This window comes from Montipora capricornis, chromosome 1 (genome assembly GCF_036669925.1).
Source record: "Montipora capricornis isolate CH-2021 chromosome 1, ASM3666992v2, whole genome shotgun sequence".
NCBI lineage: Eukaryota > Metazoa > Cnidaria > Anthozoa > Scleractinia > Acroporidae > Montipora > Montipora capricornis.
The window spans coordinates 208,247-220,562 of record NC_090883.1 but is presented as its reverse complement, the minus strand read 5'-3'; positions in this window follow the sequence as shown (position 1 = coordinate 220,562).

The following is a 12,316-nucleotide window of genomic DNA, read 5'->3' as shown; positions in this document are numbered from 1 at the left end:
ATATGTGAACGTTATATATCTGATAATATCAAAACTACCTTATTTGATCTGAGCTGACTGAACATCACTATGATTCACTGACTCACTCACATGCTGATCGAGGGGAATACGCAATTCGGCCCAATCAATTGGTTTTAATACGAACGATCGTGGTTTCCATAGCAGTCCCTAACCACAAGGCACCCCAAGTTCACAAGGCGAGTTGCAAAGCGCATTAATTAATTCATGAACTATAAACTTTTATAGATGTTAATTCAAGCAATGGCATTGTATGTGTCACCTCATTCACTAAACGCCGAAAATAAACGGTTACAAAATACACAATCTGCCAAGTTTCCAATGCCTAATAAGCTGATTGATAGTCGTGAATTAATGTTTCCAAATATAAACTACAGCAAATCTAAGACACGTTTTTCAAGACAGAGAACGTGTCTTTCATCTTTAACTTCAGTGACGCTAAATAGAATTTAAAGTTACATATCAAAACATGTACACAAAAAAATTAAAGAAATAATATAAATTGTTGTGGCCATTACAGACGCACCAACACAGACAAAACAAAAACTTATTTTTAAGATGAAAGAAAACTAGTAGAAGAGAGAGAAAGCAGAAAACACGATAGTACAAATAAGTATATATTTATTCTAATGTTGAAATCACCATCCCCCCCCTCTGAGAAAAAATAAAAACTCTGGCATGTCTCGCCCCCTGGCTTGCACATTGCTCTTAAATTCCCTTTCACCCACTAGCAGATCTAAGGGAAAATGATTAATAACTCTAAACTCTTTATATGTTGTTCAGAGACGCCTTGTGCAGATATTATATGCGTACACTGCCCAAAATACCATTTCGCATATTTCTTAGTCCGACCAACCTCTGATCAGAACAAGAGAAGGAAGCTTCCGATGCTTGTATTTTGGCTTGTACTTTTTAATTTATCCACTTGACGACATGAATACAATATTGTTACACAACAAGTGCAGTGTACGAAAAAGAATGAAGCATGTCAACATCCCGGCTCGTTTAATTGCGTGGCAAGACTATGGCTAACATAATTATATCGCCCTTACAACATAAAATTTACTTTTAGGATAAAAGAAAACTAGTAGAAAGATGAGCCGAAAGAGAAAACACATAGTAAATAAGTATATATTTAATTCTAATGTTGAAATCACCACTGAGAAAAATAAAACTGTTAAGTGTAGTTATTTTTTAAATAGTTTTCTAGTTGGCTTATTACGTATAGATAAAGCGACTGTCCAGTTCCAATAAATAGCATCCAATTATAATTCGACAAAATTTGTTATATCTATTCTAAAAGGATTGGTGGATCTCAGAGGTGTTGCAAGCAGACCACACTTTATAGAATAGGATAATTAGTGTTGCCTATAGATATTAGAGACAGGATGCAGAATTAGAAAACTTTTCTAGTAAATTACCGTGATCATAAACTGGTTGACAGGTACATAAATTAACAATGGTCGTGGAAGCTTTATGAGACCGAAGTGTCTTACATATATGAGCGAATATAATATGGTCACAAGTGGCACATTGTTGATAATTTCAAAGCAACTTTGATTTGTAGTCTCAGTTAATTGTGATAATGCGAGGCATTCGTCATTATTGCACCCCACAGATACACATTCCACAAGTCTATGAAACTATCATACAGTGCTATGCCCTCTTGTCCTTTCTAAACTTCTAGTAGCCAGCTAAAGATATAATAACCTATTTACTTAAAGCGCCCCTTAATTGTTTGACGATCGCGAAAGTCTCCCCACCTTCCCCCCCCCCCCCCCCCCCAATAATTCGAACAATAAATCATTCCAAACTCTATGGATGATATTAGATAACATTAATTAATGTATTGTTTTCCATTTAGCGAGGTCGTTATCGTCCGCCAACCTTTTGCGAGGTTGTTCCCCCCCGCAACACAAGGTCAAAAATATCCGCTTTGCCTGAAGGTGGAAGACCGACAATCAGCCCCGCTGAACCTGTAAAGCGACCCTATGGTAAGAGTGGATGACAATGACAACATGTCCAATTAAAAGTGAATTCGTTCTCACCGCACCAACCTGTAGTGCTGGGAGTTCACTTTCTGATTGTGCAGCGGCATCTGCAACAAACCAAATCCAGCTGCCCCAACCTGATTGGCCCCAAATAACTCGGTCTATTCGGGGATCCATGTCTGTCAGAATATCTCAAATATCTGCGGGTCACATACGAGTGCCATGGAAGGTACTGTAACTCATCAGTCATATGCGCGGGCAAAGGTACTTGTGTTTTTGGTAAGATCAGTACAATTGATTGGTTGTAAGAAAGCAAAGATTTTATAAAGAAAAAAAGATTTTAAAGGGAATATCACTACACTTTGTTGTTCCATCACTGACGATTCGCGGTTTTTTTGTCCTCGTTTAGGTCACGACGAGGCATATAAAGGTTATACATCTAATGCCAAATATTGCATCTGAGCTTCAATTCCGAGCATGCGCCTGCAAAAAACGTAATACAGGACTCTCTCTTTTCCCGCCTCGGGTTCCAGGTCCATTATTCAGCGGCGGGGGCTAAGAGGGTAGTCCCCGGAACAGGACTATCTCTATCATGGCACAAAGGCTTACTGGCTTTTGTTTGGTTGACATATACATGAAAACTGCCGAAAGTCGCCAACTGTCCCTATTTTATACTGCGCGCCGACAAGGATCTATCGAGTGTCCGCAAAGAGAAACGAAATATCTGTTATATTGTGCTATTAATAAGATCAATATCTCCATTCCTCTCGTTTCTAGGACACAGTAATACCTTTTAACGTTCTGTCTTATCCTTGTTTGACAGCATTGATATAGAAAATTGACATTGATTTAGAGATTATCTAGACAACACAGTTGGATCCTTCAGTTGTTTATGTAATCATTATTTTTCAGGCAATGCGGACGTTCTGTTCAGGTGATATTTTATGGGCAATTTGCCTTTTAACCTAACAAAAATGAAGGATCTACACATTGGGTGCAGGGATGGAGCAGTGGTGAGAGCACTCGCCTCCCACCAATGTGGCCCGGGTTCGGTTCCCAGATCCGGGGTTATCTGTGGGTGGAGTTTGTTGGTTCTCTACTCTGCACCGAGAGGTTTGACTTGACTTGGTTTGTGTTAATTGTTGATTTCAGTTTACAGTGTAACCAATTAGTGATCCAGCGCTAGAACGACTAGACACTTAAATAAGGTTCCTTTCCTTTTTTCATGTTAAAGGCATATTGTAACGGTAGTTGAAAGACGTTTTGAGAAGTTTTTAAGACCTAACTGTCATCGTAAGAGTGAATTTTTTCAGTTGAATCTTAAGGTAATATACAATTTTTAATTAAACAATAGATTTACATTGAATACAAGTCATTAAACTACATTTCAAAGAATTAATTACCCTTATTCTATTTCTGGTGGAGATATTGACGAACGTATTTCGAATACTTAGTTTTTATCCATTGGCCAGTTGTTCTAACTCTATTGGGTACTTTGATTGTACCTGCAATTCTAGATATTCGGGAAAATGGGGCGATTGTTGTAGTAATCTATTCGTCTAAATAGAGAATCATATTGAGGCATTTTATCTCGATGTCCTCCTGTTGCGGATAGTGGACGACCCGTGCTTTAAGAAAAGCCACATATACTTCCGAAAAAATTTTCCAGAAAAAACCGGATAAGTTGCATGCAAGTGAGGCTTAGGTAGCCCTCGCGAGCAGGAAAAACTGTCGGACAAAACAAACAAAGAACGGGGTTGTGGGCAAATTTAAAGCTACTTCGAACTTCAAGCCGTGCAAATTGCGAGGGGAAGGATAAAAAATTTGATCACAAGATGTTACAACACTTGCAAACTTTAATAACCGAAGTTAAAGTTGCCCGATTTATTGTTTCGTGCGTTTCCTGTCGGAACACACAACAACTGAAGAAGTGGGGAAATTCGTATGGAAAGAGGAGATGGCTTCTTTGCCACGTGTAGGAAACCTGTTTTGTTTGTTCTGAACACTTGTTTGCCTGACGGATTTTAAACGGAATCTTCACTGGTCCTAGACGCCACCATTAAAGCCTACCGACGGTCCTTTTTCCTTGGACAAAAGTGACATAAGAAGGATCGCTTTTGTAGAGGGAAAGCTGCTGGAATGTTGAGATGTGAGACTGAATCTGAAGGGATAACAAGGAGCCGAGAGGTGCTCGTGAATATAAAGACCAGGAAGAAAATGCAGAAGATTTCCAAAAATGATTCTGTTGTAATTCGGTCCACCATCCACTGTTTGATTTTTTTAAGGAAAAGTGTTATCAAAGATGTGCCCAACCTTTGATTCTCCTAATGGCACCATTTTTGACGTGAATTCTTCAATTTGGCATTCCTCATAGTCTTATAACAGTCTTTCTTGGTACGACCCTTCTTTTTGACAATCTCCTTGTCAGATATGCTTCCTCCATAGACAGAAACTACTCGCAAATGTAATCCAAACAATTGGGGAAATTCCCCTACACGGACCCAGAAGACCTTTGAAAGTTGTTGTGGGGACTTGTGTTCAGAATAAAGTTCACTCAAGGGTCCGTGAGGAGTCTGGCATTTTTATTTCTGCTGCAAGTCTATTCGCATCCCCTTAGGTTTCAAACTCGACCTTAAAAACTTTAGGTAGATGTTGTTTAATCTGCTCGTTAAGCATACCATATAAGTAAGCTTCTTAGCATCAAATATAGGTAATTAGCCCATGTTATAGTTATAATCTGAAACACTACTTGCCTTGAAATACTGAACCTAAACAGCGAGATCACGCTCAAATAAACCACGGTCTTGAACGGGGTTCAAAAGAAGCCCAAAACTCCATCAACTTGGTTGCAAACGAGCCTTTGCGCAACACATGTGTGTGCAGGAAACCTCTTTTCTTTCCCTGTCCATGAAAGGAAATTTGTCGTCCAAATTAATAGAATTAGTATTAACACGTATAAAACTGAAATAAGTTCATTTTTGGGGCCATTAGGCTCTACAGATTTCCAGAACTCTGATGAAGTTACACTAGTCAGGAAATCCAGTATAAATTTATATCTTCATGTAATATATAAATCAAAAAAACGAGTGCGAGTGTTTGACTGGGGTTTCACAGACACCGGAGGAACAGATAAAAGCACGAGGCCCCGTAGGCCGAGTGGCTATTTATTGTGTTCGAGTGTGTCTGGAGACCGCCGGTTCCCAACACGACGCACGAGTTTTTGATCTGTGGCTTCTAAAACTATTCACAACTTCTGTAGTAATTAGGGGTATTGTTCTCAGTGCTTTAATTCCCCATGAGATTATTTATCTTATAAATAATCAAAATGTGTGGGGGGAATTTTGTGTGGTTGTTGCGTGTTGTAAGTCATGTGGTAGTGAAGATGGCAGAGTCCTTTTGCAGCAAATTACGTAAGCCTAGTTCGTTCGTCCCACACCTGGGGAAGAAGAATCAAAGATGTGCTGGACGAGTATTCCTAAGTCAACTGCCTACCAAAACACAAATGGGGCGGTTAAATGGGGTTTTTTTTCACCCATGGCACGACTTAAATCGAAGAGTTACACAGTTCCTGTACTTGATGCTTGTGGCGCCTTTTAAAGAATTATGGAGATTTTATCCAAAGTTCAGAGTCGTTGCGTACAGATTTGGCCCACCCCAATATGGATGCCAACTGCTTCCCACTACTGGCTGATTAAATTTGTCCAGGAGATTGCGACTACCCCATTTGGCCACACAACACAGGGGGGCAAGGTATACTCCAGCACGGACCCTTTATGGAATTGTTCCTGTGGCATCCGAAGGCATGTAGGAAGAAACTGTGGGAAGCGAAGCATTAAATCCTTTAGATGCTTCGGCTAAAAGGTAAGAGGCAGGGATGTTAGCCCTTTCCAATATTCCCCCCCATACACGATACTCTTTTCACCGAAGACTGTAATTAGAATATAGATTGATGTTTTTAAACACTTTCTATATTTTATATCCGCTTTGCCATTTTTCGTCGTTGTGTTGCTGCCGAGATGAAGGATTGACCCGCGGCAAGGTGTGTAGTTTGCAAACAAAGAAAGAAGCAAGAAGGCAGTCTGTCACAGACTGAGGACGACAGTGTAACGAATACGAATATAGTAAGCTCAGGACGGTTTTTGCATTTTTGAATGCTTCTTCCGTGTCCACGAATTGTGATGGTAAAAACTTTGGCAACCGAAAAAAAAGTTGAACTGGCAGTGTAAGCTGATTACTTATGGATGATTCATTAAACTGAAGTATATGGTTTTCTTGTGTCTATTTCTTTTTTTTTGATCCATAAATCTTGATGTCGCCGTGAGAATGCCCAGATGAAACAACCACGCGTGGTTTTGATAGGTGATCCACAGCACGGTGTGGTTTAATTTCATCCTGTCTTTTCATTGGGTATCAACACTCATGCAGCGTGACGAATTTTAGCCATTTTTTATTGGCTATCAAAACTTAGCACTTAGTTAATGAGTTTTAGAATGTTACTTCCTCAAACTTCATTAATAATTCATAAAGTCAACTACACTCACTGCATGTATACCACATCACGTGCATGTGTTTGGATACCCATGAAAAAATATACCACTCTTCCAGTGAAGTTGTATATACCACTTAAATATGCACGCTTGACAACTTGCAACAAATCCTGAAATATTTGTACAGACATCTCTGTAATGCGTGTTCCAAAGTTTGTACTCACTTCTTCACAGTCTTTCGTGTAACAAAGCCCGCCGGGTTCCAAAAGTACAGGACTTTTACTAATCGATTCTGTTTCCATTCCTCGAAACCTTAGCCGACTTGGTTTTATAATCGGTTGATTTCGGTACTGCGTTATCAACATACTTTTTCTGTTCTTCTCATCCCCACACTTTTCGCTGCCGAAATCTCTCGAAAGACTTTGTTGCAGTATACATCCCTGATAAAACCACACTGAACTTGTAATGCAACTTTTACATCTCAGAATAAATCAAATCGCCTCATACATGCCAATTATTAAGCCGGTGAAAAACATCTTTGATATTGAAATTATCCCGGAAGGAATGTTAAGATTAGCGAACAATTCAATTGGAAGTCTTTGTTTAGACTTGTGGATCATGAGAAAGTTAATTTCCAAAACTCGTGCTTCGTGTTTCATCGGGGTATCCAACACCGTCTAAACCATAAAGCACGTCGGGCCTATCTACGGCCTTGTGCTTTCATTTGTTTTCTCGGTGTTGGATACCCGATGAACACTCGCCGTGTTTTGGCAATAGTACTTGAAAATCTTTCCAGACCAAACTTGGAACTCCTCTCCTTGCGTTAATTCATGTAATTCTTGAAGCAGCCTCCATTTTTTCAATCTTTATTTCTTCCATCCACTTGTCGAGTGTTGGTGGACCGAATACAACAGAATCTTTTGCGAAATCTTCTGTAATTTCTTTCTGGTCTTTATATTCATTAGCACTCCCGCTCTTGTTATCCCATCAGATTTTCTCACATCGCAACTTCAGTCTTCTCGGTCTACAAAGCGATCCTTCATCCACTTTTGTCCAAGAAAGACCGATGGTCTTTAAGTCTCGTCTATGACGCAGTCAGAGTCCGTTTAAAATCCGTCGGCAAGAAGTGTTTCAGAAAAACACCTGTTTCATATAACCGTGGCAAAGAAGCCATATCCTCTTTTATATACGAATTTCCCACTTCTTCAGTTGTTGTGGGTCCTACGGAAACGCACGAAACATAAAACCGGGGGTCGAATTTTAATTTCGGTTATGACAGTTTGCAGCCTTGTAACATTTTGTAAACAAAGTTTTTATCCCTTGCGTGACAATTTGAACGGCTAAACTAGCTTTAAAAAAAATTTGCCCCACCAAACCCGGTTCTTGTTTGTTTTGTGTGACCATTTTCCTGCCGCGAGGGCTAGTGAAGCCTCACTTGCATGCCAGGTTCAGTTTTTTCAGGAATCGTGAGTATGGCGAATGAAAATGCCACTTGCATCAATAACAGATGGATCATTTCACTGTTCACATAGCAATCACGGTTTCTCATAGCAACGCAACTTCCTGCTCAGCGTGACATGCTTATTGCTTTGAAATTCCGCCACCACCGCTTTAGATGCTTAATTACCAAAATAGGTTTCTATGTTGCCGTGCGTCTGTTTAGTTATAGATCACGGATGGCGTCAAAATGTGATAAGAAAAAACAAAATTTTGGCACACGAGGCGATAACCCGAGTGGTGTCACTAATGTTCTTACCACATTTTGAAGTCTTCTGTGCTCTGCTACTGAAAAGACACACGGCAACATGGAATCTATTTTGTTTGAAATTATAAAGAATTAAACGTTTTGATGATACATTTCGATTGTTGCAGTTATCTATTCATTAACGCATTGTATCTTGAATGTCCTGCCGTTACATATATAGACGAGTGCTTTACGAATGCCCACAATTGTGATGCAACGCCACTTGCACCAATACACAAGGATCCTTTTATTGTTCCTGCAATCAAGGTTTCCGAGGCAACGACACTTCCTGTTCAGGAGTGACACACTAACGAATTATGAACCGTTCACACAGCCACTTTAGATATGTGAAACGGATACTATAGCTGATAATATCAAATACCTTTATTTTTGATCTGACTGACTGACTCACTTATTCACTGCACTCACTCACTGATTATCGAGGAATCGATCGGCCACTCAATGTTTAATACGACGATCGTGGGTTTTCCATAGCATTCCTAACCACAGTCACCCCAAGGTTCACCAAAGGCGAGTTTGCAAACGCATTAATTAATTCAATGAACTATAAACTTTTAGATGTTGTTAATTCAAGCACTGGCATTTTGGGTTCCCTCATTCACTAGACGCGAAATAAACGGGTTTACAAAATACACATTGCAAGGTTTCCAATGCCTAATAAGCTGATTGAAGGTCGTGCATTATTTTTCCAAATATAAACTACAGCAAATCTAAGACCACAGTTTCAAGAAATGAAGTGTGTCATCTTTAACTTTCAGTGACGCTAAATAGAATTTAAAGTTACATCTCAAAACATGTAACAAAAAGAATAAAAGACATAAATAAATTGTTTGTACAGACACCAACATCAGAAAAAAAAACTTATTTTAAGACTAAAAGAAAACTATTAGAAGAGCGGAAAGAGAAAACACATAGTAAATAAGTATATTTTATTCTAATGTTGAAATCACCACTGAGAAAAATCCAACTGGCATGTCTCGCTGGCTTGCACATTGTCTTAAATTCTCCTTTTTCAACCCACTGCAGATTCTCGGAAATGATTAATTAACTCTATGTTTTCAGGACGCGTGAGTATTATATGGTACACTGCAAATACCATTTCGCATTTAGTCCGCAACCTCTGATCAGAACAAGAGAAGGAAGTTTCAGATGCTTGTATTTGTACTTGTACTTTTTATTTATCCACTTGACGACATGAATACCCTATTGTTACCAAAAACAAGTGCACGTGGAAAAGAACAAGCGGAATGGGGTAATATGATATGGTAACACTTATATGGCCCTTCAAATAAATTTATTTTAGGATAACATAAACTAGTAGAAGAGAGGAAAGAGAAAACACATAGTAATATAGATATTTATTCTAATGTTAAATCACCACTGAAGAAAAATAAAACTGGTTAAGTTATTTTTTAAATAGTTTTCTAGTTGGCTTATTACGTATAGATAAAGGACTGTCATATCCAATAATAGCATCCAATTATAATTCGACAAAATTTGTAATATAGCTATTCTAAAGGATTTTGGATTCAGTTGTTGCTCTGACACACTTATAGTAGGAAATAATTATGGTGCTTATATATTAGAGACAGAATGAGAATAGAAAAACTTTTTGTAAATTACCGTGATCATGAAACTGGTTGAACAGGTACATAAATTAACAATGTCTGGAAGCTTTATGAGACCAAGGTTTACATATGGGGAAGTAATAATGGTCACAAGGGTGGCACATTGTTTGAATAATTCAAGCAACTTTGAAATTGTATTCTCCTTAATTGTGATAATGGAGCTTCGTCATTCTTGCCCCCCACAGTACACATTCAGTCTTGAATATCATACAGTGCATGCTCTTGTCCTTTCTAACTTCTAGATCCAGCTACGAATTAATAACATTTACTTTCGCCCTTAATTGTTCTGAGTATCGCGAAAGTCTCCCCACCTTCCCCCCCCCCCCCCAATAATTCGACAATAAATCTTCAAAACTCATGGATGATATTAGTAACATTAATTAAATTGTATTGTTTCCATTTAGCGAGTGTTATTTCCGCCCACCATTGGCGAAGTTTCGAAGGTCAAAATATCAGCTGTTAAGGTGGCAGCGACCAATCAGCGTGCTGAAAGCGACCTATGGTATGATGACAATGAAACTGGTCCAATTAAAAGTGAATTCGTTCTCACCACCAACTGTATGTACTGGGACGTTGTCACTTTTCTCTGGTGTGGCAGGGCATCTGCAACAACCAAACCAGCTGCAACCTGATTGCAAATAACTCGGTATTCGGTGATCCATGTTTCGAAATATTCAAAATATCTGCAGGGTCACCTACGAGTGCATGGAAGGTACTGTAACTCATCAGTCATATGCGCGGGGCAAAGGGTCTTGTGTTTTGGTAGTAAACAAATTGATTGGTTTGTACAGAACAGCAAAGATTTTAAAAAGAGCAAAAAATTTTACAGGGAATTCTACACTTTGTTGTTCATCACTAGCGATCGGGGTTTTTTGTTGTCCTCGTGTGTCCACGACGAGGCATAAAGGGTTTACAATCTAATGCAATATGAGTGGCTCAATCCGAGCATGCGCCTGCCAGTAATACAGGACTCTCTCTTTTCCCGCCATGGTTTCCAGGTCCATTTTCAGGGCGGGGTAAGATGGAGTCCCGGAACAGAACTATCTCTATCATGGCACACGGTTACTGCTTTTTTTTGTTGACTATACATGAAAACTGGAAATTGCAAACTGTCTTTATCTGTGCGCGCAGTCTATCGATTGTCCGCAAAGAGAAACGAACATAGCTGTTATAATTGTGTCTATTAATAAAGATAAATATCTCCATTTCCTCTCGTTTCTAAAAAAAAAAAGAATTCTAGGACACAGTAATACCTTTTAGCGTTCTCTGTCTTAGCCGTGTTTGACAGCATTGATTTAGATAATTGACATTGATTTAGATATTTAACTAGACAACACAGTCTGATCCTTCAGTTGTTGATGTAATCATGATTTTTCAGGCACTGGGACGTTCTGGTTCAGGTGATATTTTATGGGCAATTTGCCTTTTAACACTAACAAAAAATGAAGGATCTAACATACAACATATGGGTGCAGGGATGGAGCAGTGGTGAGAGCAACTCGCCTCCCACCAATGTGGCCCGGGTTCGGTTCCCAGATCGGGGTGTATATGTGGGTGGAGTTTGTTGGTTCTCTACATCCTGCACGTCGGAGAGGTTTGACTTGACTTGGTTTGTGTTAAGTTGTTGAATTTCAGTTTTTACAGTGTCCCCAATTAGGGCCTCCAGCGCTAGAAGGAACGACTAGACAACCTTAAATAAGGTTCCTTTCCTTTTTTCATGTTAAAGGCATCTTGTCACGGGATTTGAAAGACACCGTGTACCATATGACACAGCCTTTTCTAAGAACCTTAGTCCATGCTCATCGTAAGAGGGAATTTTTCAGTTATGACATCTTAAGGTAATATACAATTTTTAATTAAACAATAGATTTTCACTAGGACATACAGGCCAACTTAAGCCTACATTTCAAAGAATTAATTACCCTTATTTTCTTTCTCGGGTGGAGATATTGACGAACGTAATTTCGAATACTTACAGTTTTTTTATATCCATTGGCCAGTTTGTCTAAAGCGCTATTGGGTTACTTTGATTGTACCGGCACATTCTAGCTATTCAGGAAATGGGGCGAATGTTGTATTAATCTATTCGTCTAACTAGAGAATCCGTTAAGTAGCATTGTCTCAGTCTCGATGTCCTCCTGTTGCGGATATTGAAGACGTTGCTTCTAGAAAAGCCCACAATACTAACCGATTCCAGAAAAAACCGGAATTTGCATCGCAAGTGAGGCGTAGTAGCCCTCGAGCCAGGAAAAAATGTCGGACAAAACAAACAAGAACGGGGTGTGTGGGCAAATTCTAACAGCTACTTCAATGGACAGCGCGATGCAAATTTGCGATGAAGGATAAAAAATTTTGATCACAAACTGTTACACACTTGCCAACTTATAATACCCGAAGTTAACAGTTGCCCCGATTTAATTGTTTCGT